Here is a 17,074-nt window from a genome sequence, read left to right as displayed (position 1 = left end):
CCTTTGGAGTAGTAGTAGATAGGAACAGTAGGCAAGATCATTAGGTAGAAGTAGTCAGTAGAAACACTAGGAAGGAGCCTCTGCAAATGCTGCACTAGAGTATCCCCTCTGCCAGTGGCCTGTTAAGGGTGAGGCACTAAAGGCTAAGAAGTGGCACCGGAGTTATCTAGCTATGCAGGCTCTATTGCCATGGCCGCGTCCTTGTGGGAGTTTAGCACCATTTGGGAACAGGTGTCAGAGAGATAACTTTTTTTGTTGACCTGGTTCCTGTGCTAATTGAGTGTTAAGAGAGGGTTTGAATGATGTTTGACAGATCCCAATAAGACAGGAAGACATGGAGATGATGTTTTTTTTCTCTTGAGCTTGTCTTCAGAGTCTACTCTTGTTTCATACATAAGCACAGAAATATTACACATTTCACACAAATATTCATGATAAGGGAGATTGGTTGGCATGTGTGGTGACACTGAATTATTTTTTAAATTTCTACTTACATACTCTCTTATTTCATGCCCTGGGACAATGTTGGTAGTACAATACATGAATATCATAAGAAATAAAACATCTTTTGCATTATAAAGAAGCGTGAGAACATCGAGTTGCTGGCACATAAGGGGGGGATATAGGAAGTGTTTTTCTAAGGAAATGTTTTAGGTCTTTACCAATCAAGAGTCCTCAGTTACTCAGGATTAAATAGAGAAAAGATCAAATTGGTACATTAGTTTGTAGCATATTTCAACTAGAAAAAGAACTATAGTATCCTACAAACAGGTCATCTACTCCACCCTAAACTATGCTGTACCTGCCTGGTCCTCCACCCACTCAAAAACAAAGCAGCAGACAACACAAAACAGCACAGAACAATCACTAGCTGCTTAGTAACTCCTAAAACACGACACCTAACCATTGAAACAAAGTCTTTCTCCAACCCCACTTCATGTAAGGCATTGAATCCTTATTATCAATACTCAATCCCTCCCCTCCAACTCCCGTACAGAAAGGAAAAGTATCCCCTTGCCTTGCATTTCAGCAGGCTGTATTCACAAATACCCAACAAAACTGCACTGTGAAAACATTTACCCACAAGTGCTAAACAATCTCCCACCCATAACTCTAAACGTCATCCCACAAGAAGTGTACCTACCTGAAACTACACTCCCCAGTCATTCATGAGTTATACTTTCTCGCCTACATTCTGTACATCACACCCATCCCTGCAACTCTGCAAAAACCGATTCAACTTATCGTAAGACCCTTCTTGGTCATGGTGTAACAACCAGAATGAAGATATCAAACACTGCTCCATTGCCCTCCTACACTCTCCACACATAGACACACTAAATGTTGACCAGCTATCAGTAAAATTAGAATAAGCAGACTTAAATGATTTGATATTACAAATGGTCTGGCAAAGGATTCATATCACTCCAATGACGCTTTTGCTGCTTATGGTTATTTTTCATGTCCTTTGGACGTTCTGCCGTAAGGGTAAAAATAGGTTTCATTTTCTTCAAAATATCGGAATCGCAGTTGTATCTGCAGAAGAAATAAAGCCAATATCGGCCGCTGCTAACATCCCTCCCAAAATAACGACAGCTTGTTAAATATTTCATTCCCGGGTACGATCTTTGTGCCGTGACGTCAAGGGCTGCTCTTAGATTGTTAACGCGTCGTTGATCACCGCAGGATAAGACATACTCGGGCTTTTTGTAAAGTACTCCCTAACGTCTGTTGTGACTTACTGCCATGTTGGCCTTCTTTTCTCCTTGAATATATATATATATATATATATATATATATATATATATATATATATATATATATATATATTGCTTTGTCGCTGTCTCCTGCATTAGCCAGGTAGCACAAGGAAACAGACGAAAGAATGGCCCAACTCACCCACATACACATGTATATACATGTCCACACACGTAAATATACATACCTATACATCTCAACGTATACATATGTATATATATATACACACAGACATACATATATATACATGTACATAATTCATACTGGCTGCCTTTATTCATTCCTATCGCCACCCAGCCACACATGAATTAAAAAAACCCTTCCCCCTCATGTGTGCAAGGTAGCGCTAGGAAAAGACAACAAAAGCCTTATTCGTTCACACTCAGTCTCTAGCTGTCATGTAATAATATATATATATATATATATATATATATATATATAGAGAGAGAGAGAGAGAGAGAGAGAGAGAGAGAGGGGGGGGGGGGGGAATGTTGCGCTCCTACCTGGATACAGCGTCACTGGCGACTGAGAGGGCCCCCAGTAACCTGTGGTGTGAGGTTAGCCTAAACCCTTGACGACCGTTTCACTTTTTATTGTAGCCACACAAGACTATAGTATGTTGTCCCAGGCCCACAATAATGAAAGCGTTAGGTGTGTTTTATTGTAGTAAGTGTCTAGCACACTCGGAAAAATCATTTGTGTTTTAAGATTAGTTCACAAGGATTTCATTGTATAAATGGCTGATCATATGTACCCGTGAGTAATATTGCTTTTGTCTAAGGTTAAGCTCACACTCAGGGGGATTACGTAGAAGATTAAAGTCATACTAGGATTACGTTACGTTCACATTCTGAGGGGATTACTTGAAAGGTCAGCCCATCAGCGTCTCGCTTAACAGTTCGCTAAGATAGAAGGGATACTTGCAAGTTCTTGATCATTTAAGTTTCACTTTATAAGTTTATAAGTGTAAAGGCAATGTAAAAGGATAACACTTTTGTCATGTAAATTGAATGCTCGAAGCACCGAGGCTTTGTGTCCGGCTTACGTAAGAGGGAGGTGGTTGTGTCGTAAGCTCACAACAATTTAGGAAGGTAATATATTAGGGACGCTCACGGGCCATGTTTGTGTAGAATCAGTGATGGGAGAAATTTGGTTAAGTCGATCCATATAGTTTTCGCCTTTTTCCTCCGGTCGTATGGGAAGTTATAACTTGAATATACGTGTTATTCCTTTTTGGAAAGTTGTCTGTCAGTTAAAGATGCTCTATCCTACTACAGATGGCTTTAGAAGTAAGACAGATGGTGTCAGAAGAACTCAGATGGTGGAGTGATGTGGCATACATGTGCAAAGACGGCGGAGGGAGGGGGACGCTCGTGGTAGCCATCTTGAGACACAGTTGAGAGACTTCACTAACGACTCGTGGAAGCCTTTCCAACGGCGGGCCGTGACGTCACCGGATATGACGTTAGAGGTAAGTTGTTTTCACTTCCCGACGCCTCCAGCTGATCTTATTTGGAGGTGAGCATTATGGTTTGGAAGCGACTTGAGAAAAAGGGGCCGCCGGCATAACATATTTTTATTTTACCTGTGATGTGAAAGACTGCTGACGGCCCCTTATGCTTCGGTTATGTAGTCGGTGAGGCTATTTGTGTGTGTGTGTGTGTGTGTGTGTGTGTGTGTTGCACTAAGTGGTAGGAGCCTAGTAATGTAAAAAAAAAAAAAAAAAAAAAGAGGATTCTTAGTAACACAGAGGGACGTGGTATGTGTGTGTAGGCGGGTGTTGAACGTAATGATTAATGTGAGGTTGTGAACATTGAACCTATGGAAGGACATATTTGGTGAGTACACGTTATAAGTCAGGTTTCTATAAGATGAACACTATGCAGTAGAAGTGACTGATACAAGGAGAAAATGACGAACGGATAAGATTTAAGACTTGGATTTTTTAAAACGCTTGAGGACAATATTTGGTTGAAACTTATGTAAGACGAGGGAATGAGTTTGGTCATAAGTATTATAAGGTGTTGTGTTGATTTCTTACATGCGGGATGTAAGTCCGAGTTCCCAAGTAACTCGTGAAAATAATTATAGGTTAGTTTCAGCACATTCCTGCTATTCTTGAAAATAGAGCTTTCGCATTGCAAGTTAATGAAGCTAATTAGACGAAATTGCTATAATTATGGAGTGGTTTCCTGGACAATCAAGTGCTTCTTATCTCGCCAAAGTTGGCAAAACCGGAAGACTGTTGTCATGGGTAGTCGAACCCTCATCTCGTCCCCTTCCTACACCCCAAGCCAACTTTACATTTTACAAGGCAGAAAACACGCATTAAACAGTATTTCAGTCGTTTTATGAATTCCCGAAGAATAAGTCGAATCGGTAAGGTAAAAAAAAAAAAAATTGCAGTTGGTGAACAATTCTTGGCTACCCTCTCTTTGTTAAAAATGGCCGGCCATGTTTACAGGAAATGGCCACCATGTTCAAAAAGTCGACGATGAGCGTATATCTCTCACACGTCGGTCGGGGGCATGTGATACGTGGGTGGGGGGCGCCCCTCAGTACACTCACAGCCCCTGGGGTCACGTGGCATACGTAGGCGACCTCTTACAAATACTATTGCGTACTCTGACACACACACACAGCTGGTGATTCGGCATACTTTTACGCAAGGCACCTTAAAAAAAGAGGGTGTAAAAAACTACATGATTTAAAAAGTTCTGAGAAGTATCGCGACACAAGGGTAGATGACATAGTACACTAACCCGGGAACGTGTAATCTGAGAGGGAGGGAAGTAACGTAAGACACCACCTCTAACCTGATGCAGTGTGTGTGTGTTCCGTTAGGTCACACAACCCACTGGGGTAGTCAGATGTATCGCAATGACGTCGACTAATGACAACACAGCACTGCTTCAATGGGGCAACTCACCCACCGTTAGATAGCCAGGGTTTGCTCTAAATTTACCAAAGCTTTCGCTAAGGAATCCTGTATGGAATATTTAAGCTCTGGTTATTTCTGTGATTTTCATTTGTTTTTTTTTACAAGATTTACAAAAAAAAAAGTCATCAACATAAACCACTTGTTTATTAAAAGGCTGGCGCTTCAGTGGGCCACATGTTAAATAAATGATCCGTCTTAAGTACCGTCACCAATTATCTGCGTCCAGGAAGCCATCTCCTGTAATTACAGTAAGTTGGCGCATACAGTCGTTTTGTTCAGTGATACTTCACTTAGGTGCACCAAAGCACCTTCACCCTGCTGCCGGCCAGTAACGTACAAGCGCGTCCTGTGGTGGCTTCCCCCGGGAAATGATCATTCAAATACAGGTTTGACCGTTTCGCTCTGGCTCGTTGCTTGAGGAAACTACAATAAGATTCGCCGAAATGATGTTGTTAGATGTTATATATTAGATAACGATGGCGTTGATGATAACATTAGTTGTATGAAGAATGGTATGATTATGATTATCTTTAATCGTCATACTATTCTTAAACGAGTTAACTGTTACAAAAAGAAACATTATCAAAACTACTCTGATTTTAGAATATATATATATATATATATATATATATATATATATATATATATATATATATATATATATATATATTCCTAAGAGTCCACGGGGAAAATGAAACACGATAAGTTCCCAAGTGCACTTTCGTGTTATAATCACATCATCATGGGAGACACAAGAGAAAAATATAACAGTCAGTTGACATAACGAAAAGACGAAGCTAGGACGCCACTTGTTAAACAATTCTGGTAATCCTACGTTATATTTTCTGCATTAATGCCTTTATCCCCACGTTGGTTTGTATTTTTTTTTTTTTTATGTAACATTAACCCTATAGGTTTCGGGATGGCTGAAATCCTTTTAAAGTCAGGTCACGCCCCTGGTGCGTAGATATTAATGCTCTGTCTGTTGCCCCTGGGGATATATGCTAAGCCTTAGGACTTGCGAGTGTATTGGCCAGTTCTGGGAAGTTGCTAACACAATGTCGCATGTTCAGAATTATGTCGAAATATTGGATGTTTATTATGAACAAAGGTGTCCATAGGAAAACAGGGTTCACGGTGACTTAATGTCGAAGAGGACTGGATTTTTTGAGTGTTGATTGCGTGAAAAGGTTTTACTATAATTTGGATTTTGGTGAGTGACTCCAGCCTCTTGCTACAAGGCTTGGGTAATGTGGGCTTTAACAGTGGATGTGTTGCAAGTATTACGTCTTTATTATTTCGGTCACCCATGCATATTGTATTACAAAATTGCGCAGTTGTTATGTACTAAAATTACGAGGAAGAAAACGTATGCAAGTTAGTATTTATGTTTTTGTTCTTGAATTATTCTTATGAATGATACATCCTATGAAAACGCTGTTGTATAATTATGGATCAGTACGATTCAGCGAACTATGCGATGCTGGATATAGCTTTGAACGTCCACGGGCTTAAAATTTTAATAAGATATTAGCTAACTTTTTATGATGACGTATACTGCCATGTTTATAGATATAAGTGTTGTAAGGGATGGCTACGTATAATCATCTCTAGAAAATTCCGAGGCTGACGTGCAGAATCTATAGATTTTAATGTGGTGCTTTTAGATTCCACACAGGTGAACAGATTTGCCTACAAAGGCGTGGGTTATCCCAGAATCAAAGTCTTGCTGCCGTCTCAGGGGAGTGAGGGTCGTTGTTCCCCCCACCCACCCAACCTCCCAAGGGCAACAGTGTGCAACGGTTAGCGCGCCGTCTAGCAGTCGTCAGATAAGTTAATCAATACCAGAGTTGACCGTCGGATGATTGTTCGCTAGGACGAAAATAGATGCGACCTGTCCAAATGTAGTTTTTTTTTTTTTTTTTTTTTTCCCCTAGAGCGAATACACACAGAACCGACCCACGGATTACCCGTTTGCCTGGACGAACTGCAGTTTTTTTCTTTTTTTGAACTTCCGTCTAGTCGACCAGGAATGTTGTAGCAGTGATCGACGGATCATTTTGATTCCTGAAGGATAAATCCGATTATCAGGGTATTGATTGCCGAGACGAATGCAGGCCGACTCCATCACTGGAGCCACGATAGGCAAGACGGGAGTTCCCGTGTAGAGACATCATTTGTGGACTGTGATGACACAGCTTTCTGTGAGAATGAAATGGTAACAGCATCATGATCTTTCATCTTTATCCCAATTAACCTGAAGCTTAACATGGTCTGTTCTCTTCATAGCCATTTCACAGACGAGGTAATATTAATTTGCCTTCAGACCCTTGAGGGAAAAACAGGATGATGGTAAGCTTTGTAAGGCTGGCTATTGTGTACAGGTCAAGTCAAAATCCAAGATGATGATGTCCTCCGGTCATGACGGCGTGCTGGAGATCCTAGCTGGAAAAAAAGAGGGTGGGGTTCCATTGCCGTGACCAGGATTCGAACCTGGGTTATTGCGGCCACAACGCAATGTACTAACCACTATACGATCACGGCCGTCGCGAACCCTACGAGGTATCGGCTTCTACATACACCTTGAGACTCGCGCTCACACTCCCAACATCTTCCTGCTAGTCGATGCTTACGTCAGATTTAATAAATAATAGCCCTGGGCACAAGAGTGTAAGGTAAATAACTTTGCACGAGGTTGTTAGGGTCAATACTGCCGCTCGTATGGTCGATATATGTTATCTCAAGACTTGACCAAACACCCGACATAGACAAATTGTCTGCTACTGATATGTTTACGTTTGTAATGCAATATATACGTATTGTTGTTGCTATTATTATTATTATTATTATTATTATTATTATTATCATCATCATCAAACAACCCAGGTCCCCCCCCCCCCCACAGGGGATTCAGCCAGTTCCGAGTGTACTCTCCATTAAGGAGCAGGAAAATGATGGATGCCTTTGGAGCGAGAACACACAAGCCTATTCTCCTTTCCATCCATACAAGCCTTGGCCGAAGCTGACTCTCGCTCGTGGTGTCACCGCAGGCAGGCTAAGCCAGGTAACACCTGTGTGTGTGTGTGTGGGAAATTGGTGCTAATTACCAGCTTAATGGTTCTCAGTTTGTTTGAACTTGTAGAATATAGCTTGAGCTGATTAGTTCAGTCTTTCACACACCTGTGCACTACGGCTCGACCCGGTGGACGCCTGGACGACAACTGTGCACTACGGTCTTGCCTCTGGACTCGGTGAACGCTTGGACGACTAGGGTGATTTAGGAAGTGAGCGCGCGTCTAGCTGGTCCACCTCGAGGACTATAAAGTTGTAGTTCCGCAGTGGCCGTGATCGTATAGTGGTTAGTACATTGCGTTGTGGCCGCAATAACCCAGGTTCGAATCCTGGTCACGGCAGTGGAGGGCTTTCTTTTATTTTTACCTCTGCAACCATGCTCTCTGCATCTCTTGATCACGATGGTGAGAAATACCCAGGTGTGATGGCCTAAGTCCTGGGTGTGATGGCCCAAGATTAGGAGGGTTAGGAACTAGACCTGGACCTTATAGACCCTAAGGTCGTCCCGTCGTGCTCAGGGTTCAGCACTGTCTTACGCAAGGGGATGAAATCGACGAAGGAGGTTCACTGGCCTCTTCCCCCTGGGCCAAGCCGTCGCCCTCCTCTCGTCGTAGCAATCGTCTGTCACTGGCCAAGGAGGTGGTGGCTATCGCCGAGCAGTGTGCAACATTCCCCCCCTCTCTCTCTCTCGGCAGGAGGGGGCGCTGACGAAGACCAGAAGACCCACTATGGAACCTGACGCGTTCATGCAGCCCTCACCGTGTGTGGGGGGTGGTGGTCAGTAAAGTGGTTAAGACTCATGAAACTCACGCCTTCGACAGAATGGTTCGCCGCCGTGTGCTCTGCTACCGTTGGACAGTGTGTTGAATCATTTGATACACCAGCCCACACGTCCTCTGGTCTAGGAATGGCGGTACACGCACTCAACACTCGTGGGGCGGACACAGTTATACAACTATAGATGCATGTGAGGCAAGTTGAGGAGCGTGGACCGAGGGGGGCCTTGTGTATTCATTGGCCAGAGCACCCAAGAAAAGCTCCTCATATATGGTGACAGTATCATTCCGCTGAGCTGTGTATGTTTAATTGCATACTGTACTGTACGGGGAAGGTCTTGTACACTCGTGAGGTTAGGGGGGGGAGGCATCTCTTGAACTCTGTCCTCTGACATTTTGGTTTTTAAACTTAAAAGTGACGTCCACATTCAGTATCATCGTCGTTCAGTTTATTCCATTTATCCAGTATTCGCATACATGAGCCAGGCACCCTTTGATTGACCTAACCTTTGGGGGGGGGGGGGGGGTAGGACGAACTCCAGGGTTGGTTGTGGGCTAACTGTCGTCCTTAGGATTCGAACCGCAGGCTCATGCGTGAATCATGGTCATCTACGTCATCTACTACTCGTGTGTGTGTGTGTGTGTTTGGATGGGTGGAGAGCGAGGCGCCGGCAGACTTGTAAGAGTCCTATGGCGTCTTGTGTCTGGGTCGTGGAGAGATTTTACCGGACCTTGTCGCTTCTATTTTCAGATCCGCAGTGGCCGTGATCGTATAGTGGTTAGTACATTGCGTTGTGGCCGCAATAACCCAGGTTCGAATCCTGGTCACGGCAGTGGACAGCAGCTTTTATTATTTTTTTTTTCTTTTACCTGTGCAGCGAATGCTATCTTTCGTCGCTGGCGCGAGTGATCGATTACTCGGGTAATGGTGATAATCTTATCGTCACAGACGTTTGCCCGAGTGTCGAGTCTTGTGGCCACACACACCCCCAGCTGTTCATTGCTGTCTGAACCCAGACTTTGGTGTGCTGGCGAGCCCTTCTGCAGCCCTTCACACACACACACACACACACACACACACACACACACACACACCGTCGCCTTCCTCCCTGATGCCTTCTACCGCACTTCACAGCTGACGTCATCTCATAAACACAGGAGGGCCACGCCTTCATACCCAGGGATGGTACCGTCATGCTCCAGGATTACGGTACCGTCATGCTCAAAAACTGGTACCGCCATACTCAAAGAATGGTACCGCCATGCTCAAGGATGGTACCATCATGGCATTCAAGGGTTTAACATAGGCTCAGGTACTCCCGGCACTCTTATCTCTGTCAAGGTAAAGGTTAGCCTCCACTTCACTGTCAGCCTGCGGTATTGTCGGCGGTGTCAGCGCGTTTTTGCGGACATCACCGGCGTCCTGGCTGGTATGTGTGTGTGTGTGCGTGTGTGTGTGAGGTGAGAGTAAAGGTTACAGGAGTAGTGGGTTAGTAGTCTTCCGCTTGTTGTGCTGGCACTCAGCTCGTCTACGACCTCCAGGTATGAAGGTCAGGTGTGTGAACACCTTTCTTGAGTCACTCCGGGTGTCAGGTCGGTATCGCTAAGCGACTCTCTTGGTGTGTGATGTTTGAAGAATGAACGCTCGGTACTTGCCTGATTATTGAATGGTTCTTGCACTGTTCTTGCAGTGAACAGTGTCCCTGACGCCCCCAAAGTTGCGTGTAGGAGAGAGCGTTCCACATTACAGTGATTGACTCTGCGTTGGACAGCCTCTCCATCTTGTAGCGTTGAGCTGGAGGGCAGCTGCAGGCTGGATGGAGGTCAGCATCAGCCCAAGAATGCTATTTAGTATTGAGTAGGAAGAGAAACGTACTTGATCTCCTCCAGTAAATAGAAATGATTTCCAGATACTAGCATGAGTTTAGTGAGAGAGCCCCCTCACTCCGATCTTGAGTCTGTCAGTCGGGGTTTGGACGTATTCCATCTGTGTCCTCAACACCCGTCCACACCTGGTGATCCTTTTTATACACTGTGTTATGGAAGATCTTCTGTACACCACAGGTGACGTGCATGTATACTGATGCAAAACACACAGTCAGCGACCGTGCGTGAGGTGCAGGTTAAATCCCACAAGGTAACGGAAGATACGAATCGTCTAAAGCGCTTTTGTATGTTGGGTCTCAAGACCAAGATTGTAATATACGAAAGCGCTTGACACTCCGTTCTTCCGTTTCCTTGTAGTTTTACCTCTATATATGTTACTCCACCTTTCCCAAAGTGTTTCTCGTTTCATGTCTGTGTCGTGGATGCTCATGTCTTGTCACTCTGTCCTCCTTCCCCCTTCATACTTTGTGTCTTTCTCTTCCTGTTTGTCTCACTCATCCTGGTCCATCACTTATTCTGTCATTCCTGTCATGTTCTTGGACATCCAGGCTACCAAGGTCTTCATGATGTGAAGGTTTCGCGGCTTCTGCCACAACACGCTTCCCCCGTCTCTGGGTGTCGTCCACCCTCTCGGGGAAACAAGTCAGTATAGGTCGTGCATTACTGTCCCAAGGAAAAGCTTCAAGTTCATTTCCTTACGAGACTGTAACGATCCAGTTTTCTGTTGTTGCCTCCAGTTGGTCTCGTGTTCTGTGATCTTATTTCCGTTGCCAGTCCTTCTGTGGTTATTTTCCCTACGCCGCCACAGATACCTGTCTTTCTTCCCCTTCTAGAATCTATCCACAAGTGATTGACAGAATCTCTCTCTCTCTCTCTCTCTCTCTCTCTCTCTCTCTCTCTCTCTCTCTCTCTCTCTCTCTCTCTCCATCTATCTATCTATCTCAGCCTCTGCGTGTGATTAATTATATATACTATGAATATGGAGAGGGAGTTTCACAGACTCATGGGGCTCCATCTCTTTAAAAGTTCTCTACTATCAAAGACTTTTGTAGATTAATGTATGATGTCTTCATGAATCATATCCTCATTCAACCTGTTCCAGTTATCCAACTCTCTCATGCTACAAAACTGCTTCTTTACACATTTTTATAACGAGTTTCTTGCTTAATTTCATGTTATTCTGTCTTCTTGATCGTTTTCTCTCCCTACATCTCTCAGAAGAAGTGTTCACCGTCCACGTAATCAATCTGGTTCAAAAGCTTAAAGGGTGTGATCAGGTCACCCCTCACTCTTCTCTCTTTCCAAGGTGGGCAGATTTAAAGCCTTTAGCCTTACCGTGTAACTCGTGTGTGTGTGTGTGTGTGCGTGTGTGTGTGTGTGATGATGGTATCAGGGGCGACACAGGCTGGGAGACTGTGGTAGACCCTGGTAGCGAACTTCCTCTTTAGTTCGTGAAGGTATTTTCCTTCACCTTGACTCCACCTTCTTCAGATCCGCGGCGGCCGTGATCGTATAGTGGTTAGTACATTGCGTTGTGGCCGCAATAACCCAGGTTCGAATCCTGGTCACGGCAGTGGATGACAATTTTTGATTTCATGGAGTAAGTGAGGGGGGGAAGGAGACGACTTGACCCCATTTGAATATCATGGGATCGACTCGTGGTGGATATGATAGTCCCGGCCTCTGAACTGGTCGTGCCGCGGAGCCAGGAGGGACGTTCGTTCGTTCCCTGTTGCTCGTAACCATCGTACCCTCGTGTGTGCGTGTGTGTGTGTGTGTGTTCGCAGGGGGTACCACACAGTCCAGTCATCCTGGACTTCCTGGTGCCGGACCTGATGGACGGTTCCGTAAGGCTAGGTGGTGGAAGGGATGGGGGGAGGAGGGTTGTTGGATGAACAGGACCCGGACTGTCCCTGGAACTCTCTCTCTCTCTCTCTCTCTCTCTCTCTCTCTCTCTCGCCGGGCTGGCTTGCTGCGTGCTGCTTGCCTCTCCGCGTTCGTTTATACCTCCACACACCCCCCACCCTTGCTCGTCAGCTTAGCTTGGTTCAGTATGCGTTCGTGTTGACCTGTTCGTTAACCCTTCTCGTACCTTCTGCATGTCTGTGCACCTGTCTGTCTGTGTATCATTCACCCTCCGCCTGTCTGTGTACCATCCACCCTGCTCGCCTCTCTCTCTCTCTCTCTCTCTCTCTCTCCGGGCTGGCTTGCTGTGTGCTGCTTGCCTCCGCGTTCGTTTATACCTCCACAACCCCCCCCCCCCTTGCTCGTCAGCTTAGCTTGGTTCAGTATGTGTTCGTGTTGACCTGTTCGTTAACCCTTCTCGTACCTTCTGCATGTCTGTGCACCTGTCTGTCTGTGTATCATTCACCCTCCGCCTGTCTGTGTACCATCCACCCTGCTCGCCTCTCTCTCTCTCTCTCTCTCTCTCTCTCTCTCTCTCTCTCTCTCTCTCTCTCTCTCTCTCTCTTCCTACCTCTCGCGCAGGCTTGCTTTCCTGCCTGCCAGGGTCAACCCTGCTTGTCTATTTTCCTGTCCCTCCTCCCTCTTACTGCCTCATCTCTCTCCTCGCTTCCTGCCAGCTTCTCTGTGTATAAATATACACTTCCTACCGATCCGTCTGTCCCCCAGAATGTCTCGGGCCTCCCTGTCTGTCTGCGTGTTCGCTCCTCCGTTTCTTAAAGTAGCTATCTCAATGATTTCCTCTTCTCTGTCTCTCCCGTTTACCTACTTGTCTTATTTCCTCTCTCTCTCTCTCTCTCTCTCTCTCTCTCTCTCTCTCTCTCTCTCTCTCTCTCTCTCTCTCTCAGTAGAGCGAGCGTGAGGTACGTCTTCCCCACCGTCAGCGTCTAAGGTCATCAATGAAGTCACGCCATGAAATTTATCCCACTGAATCATCATCATCATCATCATTCATCTCTTCGTCGTAATATTCCCTTGTCGTTTTTCTTCTTTTCACTCAAGGGAGAGGAAAAAATGAAAAAAAAAAGATTTAGGGAACGATTCATCCAGTCTTGGCAATGGCATTGTAACCTGATGCGGATATAGCCAGCCATTCCATTTGACTACTTCCCGTTCCTCCTCCTCCTCCTCCTCCTCTTCCTCCTCCTCCTCCCTTTCCCGCGCGCGCCAAAACCTGAACTCGCTCGGCGGGAGTTGCGAGTTACCAACGCTTGTTGAAGACACCCTTTTCGTATTGTTATTAAACCCTCGTTTTCTGTGGTTATGGTGGTACCCGAGTCGAAGACCTTGATCTGAAAGGCTCCTCAGACTTAAGGTTTAATTAATCACGGGCAGATGTAACGATAGTTTAAACGATATTAATGCTGTTAAGATGCAACGAGTTTACCGCCCGTAAGGTCATTGTCAAACAATCATGTGACCTTCAGCAAGACTTGTTTTCTCCCTATGTCTCGGTTCGTATTGTTTTGTTGTGTGTGTTGAGAAGGAAAGAGTCTGGCCATAAGGTACGCAGTCTGGCGTGTAGATGATATCTTAATGATCATTCGTGTAGGAAATGATTTACAAGGACGCGATTTAATATATACATTTTTTTTTTTTTTTACAAATAACTTGTAAATATATTCCTTAAGTGATTTGAGTACACGCCTTTGTCGGAGTGTTCTCGTCTGGTCTTCATCTTCTGTTGCAGGTCAGGAGGAGGATGAAAGAATTCTTGTAAGATTATAGTGAGTGGGAGGTACTTTGCATACGTTGTGACTCAGGGAAGTCGTTGAACTGCAGCGAAATCGATTCTTTCGTTAAACGAATTTGCGGCCACACAGATCCTTAGGTACTAACGTGTTTATATTGGAAATAACGTGTAGTTTTCAACAGGACACACACGGTTGTGGCGTTCGACTGTTTGAAAATATATATAGAGAGTTAACGTAGAACGAGTGGGGTGAGGTTGTGAGATGGGTAAGGCGGAGAGACAAGACAGCTACGTGGGCCAGAGAGAGAGAGAGAGAGAGAGAGAGAGAGAGAGAGAGAGAGAGAGAGAGAGGAAGGGGGGAGGAGCGAAGGAAACATATTCGCCTTTTTCCCTGCCATCGTAACGTACCATCAGGAACACATGAGTGAGTCACACCAGTTCGTCCGTCGGCCTCTGTTCCGTTTTTTCTTGAAGGTGATGACGCAGAAGGGGATGAGTTCCAGCCTCCAACCACACAGCTCACGCCTCTCTTTTACTACTACATCCCTCTCCCAAGCTGATACAAGGTTGGTATTCTTTCCCCACCTGATTCCAGGTGTGTGTGTGTGTGTGTGTGCGCGCGTCCGGTAGCATGTGGTGAGGAGGTAGCCGAGTAGTTGGCAACTCCGTGGGCAGTTGCTAGATTGGCTGGCGCGGCAGATTATTCAAGACGTTCAGAAGACAGCTACCGAACTCTGACGTCAGTGCACCTTTTGAGAGAGAGAGAGAAAAAAAAAGACTTGTACGATTTCCTTCTGCTCTCCAGCTGACACCAATGCAGACCTTGTACTTCCTACACGTTGTGTTTGAAGCTCACAGCACAGCACTGGGAAGAGATGGGTGAGACTGTGCTGCGTTTGTTCTAAGCTCACAGCACCAGACATTGTGATGACGCTGTGTCTTAGGGACACAGCATGGAGATACACTGAGTGTATACCACGTGCTATGCCGTGAGACCCCGAGGGATGTTGGAATGTTGCTATATACCTTAATCTCACAACCCGGGACGTGATGACACCGGAAGACGTAGGTAAAAACCATACGGTGGTGTGAGGTGATGACAGCTGCTGCAGGAGACGTGGTGAATGTCTGCTGTGTTGTGAAGTCCACAGGAGTGAGAGGCGCAGATACTAGGCTGGCTTGGACACTTGCGAGACACTAAGGCCACACTGATCGTAGGGTATAGCTTCGTCGCTGCATGACGTTACGACCCTTGAGCACGACGGAACGGCGCTTGAGCACGGACGGTACGACGCTTGAGCACGACGGTACGACCCTTGAGCACGTCGGTACGACGCTTGAGCACGACGGTACGACCCTTGAGCACGTCGGTACGACGCTTGAGCACGACGGAACGACTCGAGCACGACGGTACGACCCTTGAGCACGACGGTGCGACCCTTGAGCACGACGGCACGACCCTTGAGCACGACAGTTTTAGAATGTGACGGTTGTGGGCAGTTTTAGAATGTGACGGTTGTGGGCAGTTTTAGAATGTGACGGTTGTGGGCAGTTTTAGAATGTGACGGTTGTGGGCAGTTTTAGAATGTGACGGTTGTGGGCAGTTTTAGAATGTGACGGTAATGGACAGTTTAAGAATGTGACGGTCATGGATAGTTTAAGAATGTGACGGTCATGGATAGTTTAAGAATGTGACGGTAATGGACAGGTTAAGAATGTGACGGTCATGGATAGTTTAAGAATGTGACGGTCATGGATAGTTTAAGAATGTGACGGTCATGGATAGTTTAAGAATGTGACGGTCATGGATAGTTTAAGAATGTGACGGTCATGGATAGTTTAAGAATGTGACGGTAATGGACAGGTTAAGAATGTGACGGTCATGGATAGTTTAAGAATGTGACGGTCATGGATAGTTTAAGAATGTGACGGTAATGGACAGGTTAAGAATGTGACGGTCATGGATAGTTTAAGAATGTGACGGTCATGGATAGTTTAAGAATGTGACGGTAATGGACAGTTTTAGAATGTGACGGTTGTGGGCAGTTTTAGAATGTGACGGTAATGGACAGGTTAAGAATGTGACGGTCATGGATAGTTTAAGAATGTGACGGTAATGGACAGTTTTAGAATGTGACGGTTGTGGGCAGTTTTAGAATGTGACGGTTGTGGGCAGTTTTAGAATGTGACGGTAATGGACAGTTTAAGAATGTGACGGTCATGGATAGTTTAAGAATGTGACGGTCATGGATAGTTTAAGAATGTGACGGTCATGGATAGTTTAAGAATGTGACGGTCATGGATAGTTTAAGAATGTGACGGTCATGGATAGTTTAAGAATGTGACGGTCATGGATAGTTTAAGAATGTGACGGTCATGGATAGTTTAAGAATGTGACGGTCATGGATAGTTTAAGAATGTGACGGTCATGGATAGTTTAAGAATGTGACGGTCATGGATAGTTTAAGAATGTGACGGTCATGGATAGTTTAAGAATGTGACGGTCATGGATAGTTTAAGAATGTGACGGTAATGGACAGGTTAAGAATGTGACGGTAATGGACAGGTTAAGAATGTGACGGTCATGGATAGTTTAAGAATGTGACGGTCATGGATAGTTTAAGAATGTGACGGTCATGGATAGTTTAAGAATGTGACGGTCATGGATAGTTTAAGAATGTGACGGTAATGGACAGGTTAAGAATGTGACGGTCATGGATAGTTTAAGAATGTGACGGTCATGGATAGTTTAAGAATGTGACGGTCATGGATAGTTTAAGAATGTGACGGTCATGGATAGTTTAAGAATGTGACGGTCATGGATAGTTTAAGAATGTGACGGTCATGGATAGTTTAAGAATGTGACGGTCATGGATAGTTTAAGAATGTGACGGTCATGGATAGTTTAAGAATGTGACGGTCATGGATAGTTTAAGAATGTGACGGTAATGGACAGTTTTAGAATGTGACGGTTGTGGGCAGTTT

The 17,074-nt window shown here is 45.1% G+C and overlaps 4 non-coding genes across 4 annotated transcripts; 3 read left to right on the top strand and 1 right to left on the bottom strand.

The window, feature by feature from the left end:
- Positions 1-7,171: 7,171 nt before the first annotated feature.
- Positions 7,172-7,243, bottom strand: TRNAH-GUG (transfer RNA histidin (anticodon GUG)). Its single transcript has one exon. It is a non-coding gene; the product is annotated as a tRNA-His (tRNA).
- A 797-nt stretch (positions 7,244-8,040) lies between these two features.
- On the top strand, positions 8,041-8,112 carry TRNAH-GUG (transfer RNA histidin (anticodon GUG)). Its single transcript has one exon. It is a non-coding gene; the product is annotated as a tRNA-His (tRNA).
- Positions 8,113-9,308: 1,196 nt separating this feature from the next.
- Positions 9,309-9,380, top strand: TRNAH-GUG (transfer RNA histidin (anticodon GUG)). The gene has a single exon. It is a non-coding gene; the product is annotated as a tRNA-His (tRNA).
- Positions 9,381-11,935: 2,555 nt separating this feature from the next.
- On the top strand, positions 11,936-12,007 carry TRNAH-GUG (transfer RNA histidin (anticodon GUG)). Its single transcript has one exon. It is a non-coding gene; the product is annotated as a tRNA-His (tRNA).
- The last annotated feature ends 5,067 nt before the right edge of the window (positions 12,008-17,074 follow it).

This window comes from Panulirus ornatus, chromosome 11 (assembly GCF_036320965.1).
Source record: "Panulirus ornatus isolate Po-2019 chromosome 11, ASM3632096v1, whole genome shotgun sequence".
Classification (NCBI taxonomy): domain Eukaryota; kingdom Metazoa; phylum Arthropoda; class Malacostraca; order Decapoda; family Palinuridae; genus Panulirus; species Panulirus ornatus.
This window is presented reverse-complemented; position numbering and strand designations above follow the sequence as displayed.